This window comes from Haliaeetus leucocephalus, unplaced genomic scaffold, assembly GCF_000737465.1.
Source record: "Haliaeetus leucocephalus isolate CR32 unplaced genomic scaffold, Haliaeetus_leucocephalus-4.0 Scaffold657, whole genome shotgun sequence".
NCBI lineage: Eukaryota > Metazoa > Chordata > Aves > Accipitriformes > Accipitridae > Haliaeetus > Haliaeetus leucocephalus.
The window spans coordinates 851,716-857,261 of record NW_010973093.1 but is presented as its reverse complement, the minus strand read 5'-3'; positions in this window follow the sequence as shown (position 1 = coordinate 857,261).

Genomic DNA, 5,546 nt, shown 5'->3' with positions numbered 1-5,546 from the left:
AGAAAGGATGCTGTGCTGCCTGCAGGGTAGGTGCATTAATTATTAACTTGCTTTTGTAAAATATCAAGCCTAACTCCCTGCTCAAGGTGGGGGTAGGGGAAGGAAATCTTGCACCTGCAGTTCAACGTGCAGCTAGAAGCACAAGCCTTTCAATATATCTCGCTGCCTTGTCTCTCACAGCACCAGGAGGATCCGAGCAGGACTATTAGACCCGATTTGCAACCTAGCAATCACACTGTGGATACCAGGCTACAGCCTCATATTTCATACAGCTCAAGAGATTCTGTCACATCTCCCCTCTGCAGAGGTGCTAAGTGACACGTAAAACTCTGCCAAGTCAAGAACAAAGGTTTGAATCGCATCCTGACAATTTACCTTGGCATAAGTGCTCCTCCCTGCCCTGGCCATCTTTCACAAGCTCCAGTTTCCAGTGTACAGACAGCTCAGCTGCTCATGAAGCAGCTACTGGACACTCCAGTCAGTATTTTAATTTGTTAGACAGGAAATTATAGCAATATACCAGCTACTCTGTACAGAACAGACATGCACAGTGGGAGCCAGAACGTCTGAGGTGCAATGAAGAATCAGTGTAGATATTCCATAGTAACCCATCAGCAGAAGAGGTACATAACACACATACAGCAAGGTGGGGAGCAGAGGGGAGAAGGCTAGTGTCACAAGGGAAAGAGAGGCACCAGAAGCACTGTCAAGTGAACAGAGGGCCTTGGGCCCTTGTTCAAACTGTGGGGCTGGAGGATGATCGAGGGAAGAGAGCTTTCACAGCCTATCTGCATAGATGGGAGCAGCAAAGCTGGCAAACAAGGTGGCTATATGTGTGCTCCAACAATGATGGTCTTTGGTTAATGACTTAAATCAGCCAGCCATTCCTGAGGAGCTTGAATTGGTTTTCAGATGGTTTCTAGCAAGGCCTTACCAGCTGTGAAGGACCAAAAAAAGGAAATGGTATTATAAACAGGATGCTCCATAGCCATATTTTGAGAAGTCCCTTTAGAAACTCCCTGAGCTAGAACTTGTACCTCTTTGTTGCATTACTCCCCTTTTACCTTTCCTGCTCACACTCCAAAATCTTCAGCCATCTAGGCAGTACTGTCTGGAGCTCACTAAGAGGACTGCAATGCAGTCCTGGTTCAGAAGACCAGAAGATCACACCAGCACCAAGAGCCTGAGTGACTTAGTCCCCACCTAGAATCAGCAGCATCTCCACTCACCATGGAGGAAAGTGGCTCTGAGCAGGCAGCTACAGGCACCTGTGTTCGTGAACCATGCCATCAGCACATGCAGGGGTGAAGAATATGCACAGAAACACATATAGCAGGGGACCCCAAAAAAGAGAGGAAAAATAAAAGTGTAGTTTACTCAGAAAGTATATCCTTCTACAATGATTTAGGTACCTCAACTGGAATTTCAAAAATTGTATCAGATCATAAGTCTTCCTTCACCAGACATTCCTGAAAAAGGGACATATTTACACAAGGCTATATTTACTCTAAGTTAGCAAAAGTTACAGAGCAGTGACAAGCTGCTGTGCTATGCAAGGAGAGCATATCACACCCATGTATAACACAGTTTGCCCTTAGCCAGACAAGGAAAGGAAAGTGCCAAAGAGACGCACCCTTTCCCCCTGTCAATCAATACCCTGGACCTGTTAAACTAGGCAAACCCACAGAGAAACTCTACTAATTATCCTCCCCACTTTAGAAGAGACCTCCTCAGCTGTGACAGCAGAGACAAACTTGCTGTTAGAACCAAAGTAAGGAGAAGAGTGGGCTTGATTTGAGAGAGACACAACTTTATATTTAACACTCTGCTAGAATGTTTTATCCTGAAATATTAGTTGCATCTAGAAGCATTCTGTTTTAACAGAATCTCTTATGCAAGAGATCTAGCATTCACACTCCAGCCCACAACAACTTGCTCAACTGGCTAAGGAGCCTAGTAGTTCAGAATCAAGCAGTAACTCACTTGAAGAAACGTCATCCTGGCAAGCTGATGTGTCCATTATGATCACAGAAGGCATGCTACAAAAGTCATCTCTCATTGACTTGTATCAGGGTTTCATGCCTGACCAAAGAATTCCCGAGTGTCACAGTATGGGAGGAGATGAGAGAAAAAGCAGTTTTCAGCAAAGGCAAAGAAAGCACAGCAAAGAGAATGGCATCCACTGTAGCACAGGTTGTCCAAGAGGAGTTATTATTACAAATTTACAAGGCTCTTGTCAATGAGAAGAATTTTCTTTTTAGTACAATAAACAAGTGCCTTTTCCAATTCTAGAAAAACCAAAAGATTCCACAATCTGTATAATCTTATCTTCCAGATGCACATTTACATATTAGCAGACCAGTTTCTCTCCCACACACCTTCAGTGTCTTACATAAAACTCCAGTCCCATGTGCTCTGCAATTATCTGCCAGTCAGCATTTACAACCATATGGTAACAGTTGTGGCTACCAGTAGCCAGAGAGGAATTCTCCAGTAGCCTCTGAAGCCATGCCAGGTCTGCATGTATCTAATGTTCTTATTTTCCAGGGAAACAATTCTTTAGGCTTTCAAAGATGAGCCTTTTACCAGAAACTATGTGCAACATTCTCTTCTTCTAAGATGCACTGAGGTCAGCTGTTTATAGGCAACAATAGCCCAAAGCTGAGTGAATCCCAGTTTTGCTCATATTCAGTACATGAACACCTGACAGCAAAGCTCAGAGTGCCCTGTACATCGAGCTCCTGCTGATTTGTTAGCTGAATGCTTAGGTAAGTATGATGACGTACCCTTTTTCACCTCATTTGATTAGATCCATCCACAAAACAAAAGCTCTTCACTGTTCACATAGAAAGGCAATGAAAGCATGAGTTGCAAGGTGATCCTGTTTCCAATCATAGACTAAGGAGCAGTTAACATCAAAACCAGATTTCATTCTGGCTTCCTTGCTCAGCTCTGTTCATTTTAGATGTTGAGATTTATGGCAAGTACACATGCCACGTCTCATGACGGACCCATATTCAATAGAAGGCCAAATGCTTCTTCTTAGGAGAAGCATTAATTGTTACTCACTGCTATGTGTTAGCAAGCCCATGTTTTGCTTTGTCTTCATTGCTTTTGCATGCAGCAATGTGTCTCAATGCCCATGCACCGCTTGCTGAGACACTCTGGATTTTCTCCAGGCATGGGCTGGGGGGAATTACCGTTTGTAGAAATTTGTTGCAGTTTTTGCTTATGTCCTCCCATGATAGTGGAATTTCCAGCCAAAAGTATAAGAGAACCAATGTTGTAAGTCCCAATCACACAAGTTAATCCAGTATTACAAGAAGAAGCCCCAGTCAGAAGTTTTTACTACGTAGACAGTATTAAGTGTGGATACAGTCCCAAGTTAACCCCTCAACAAAAACATACCCATAACGAGTTTATTTTGCTCACATAGGAGAGTTGCAAGGTACCATCTGTGTGCTTCCTAGGCAACCTTTACTCAACTTGAACAGGTTTTCGGTGGGATAAAGTCCAACAGCTTTCTTTTCAAAATGCCATCAAGTATCTCAAGAACTCTTAAATCTTGCCTTGCTTTAGGTCTCCTTTTCATTCCTTCCTCATCACCCCTTCCTGCTTACAGGTCCTTAGAACTTCTACCTATGCATCTGATAACACTTTATCAACCCTGCTAAAATAAAAGAGGCCTTATCAACAAGCTTTGTTTGAACTATAAGCAGTTAGTGCTCCTATAACAAACAGTCACTGCCATGGCCTTGTCTGAACTAGGCTTCCTCCTGCACCTAGAAGTTTGCCTTGTTCCTCTTACCAACACAGTCAGCAGCAACAGAACAGAGGCCAGATCAATTGCACAGGAAAAAGCTATTCCTTAGCACCAATGATCTCACAACAACAAAATTATCAAAGCATCATTTAAATACTAGTCTTATCAATTTTATCAATTACAGGAGCCATCAGACTCATTAAACATGACTCATTGTGAAATTCCAAGTTTAAGAACACTTTTAGTTTGAAATTGATGAAACTTTTAGCTTGAAATAGCTAGGGGTACTAGCTGTTCTTTAACTTGGCTGTCACAGTAACGTTCATCTCTACAATCACACTTGACTAACACACTATCAAGAGAGATACTCAAGAAGAAAGCAGAAGCCAAGCAGAACAGCTAGAGCAAGGGAAAGAACAGTTGCAGTATATGGAAAGCTTGGAAGTGTAAGATACTACCCCATTTTCCCAGGATAAAGCTTCACTGGGAAGATGCTCTAACAACAGTAATCTCATAGTTTAACAAGACCATTCAGAGATCTCCCTTACACAACACAACTACTGATCAACGGCTAGCCCCCCAGCACTCGCAGTTCTATAGTGTTCAGATGCACCTTGCACACAGTAATCAGGCACTAGCAGAGAGGTAAACCAAAAGATCCTCCTGTAAAAATGAACAACAGACTGCGTCAACACTACATGCAAAACACAGAAAACAATAAATAAAAGATCAGAGATAGATTCCCCAAGAAGTCTTGGAAAATAATTGAAAATCAATCACACAAATCAGGCAAGTTAAGGTACTTTCACAGCTTTGTGCATGGAGTTACCAGGGACAGCCCACTTGCAATGAATTTACTAATTGTGCAAGCCTTGTGTGTCATTATGACTCCTATTGTGTTCTCCTTGTCATGGGAGCATGACAACATGAAGTTTCAAAATGCAAGAGCAGAACAAAGTCTTTGCACTGAACAACATTATTGCACATGATGCAAAACTCTTTGTACGCTTCTACTAGGAAGCATGATTCAAATGGAAGAGTGGCTTGTAACTTTGGAACAGCATTTTACACCAAACATAGTGGGTCAATGGAATAAACCACAAAAGCATTTGCTTCTTAAAGCAACACAAAGAGATCCAGCTACAAGAAACTTTTAGATGAGCATTGGAGTCCCCATAGAATTTCTGCACAGAAATCAAACTTTAAGCTATCACCAGTCCCTCCTTTGATAAACTATTTTAAAGAAAGGTCAGGCTACTAGCAGTATCACATACTTTTATTGCCACGTACTAACTACGTTACGTTATCTATGTTTAAAACCTCTTACTGTTCAACATCACTCAAGCCTCTGTGTCAACCAAGAAAAAAAACCACACCTCTTCCATAAGCAATGCCCAGTAATAATCACACTACTGTACCAAAAAGCCACTAGAAGATATAGGACTCTCAACTGGTTTAACTCCTCCAATAATTTTATTCAGTCAGTAGTGACAGCAGATGCAATTTGTTCAAAACCAAATACAAGACGTTCCTCAGCACCATCCTGTGAAGATGTTTGAGAACTCTTCTCCCTTTTCAATACTGTAAACTAAATGGAGCCCCTCAAACGGCTACAAGCAGCACTGAGGAAAATTAGGGACTACTCACTACTTGCACAGATCATCCTCATCCCCTCTGTGGGCCAGGCTGTCTTTACTAGGAACGTGTCAGGATGCACAGAGAAGCCTTGGGACGTACCACCGCTTTGCATTCCGCTTGCCAGAAGCGCCAGCTTCCCAAATCA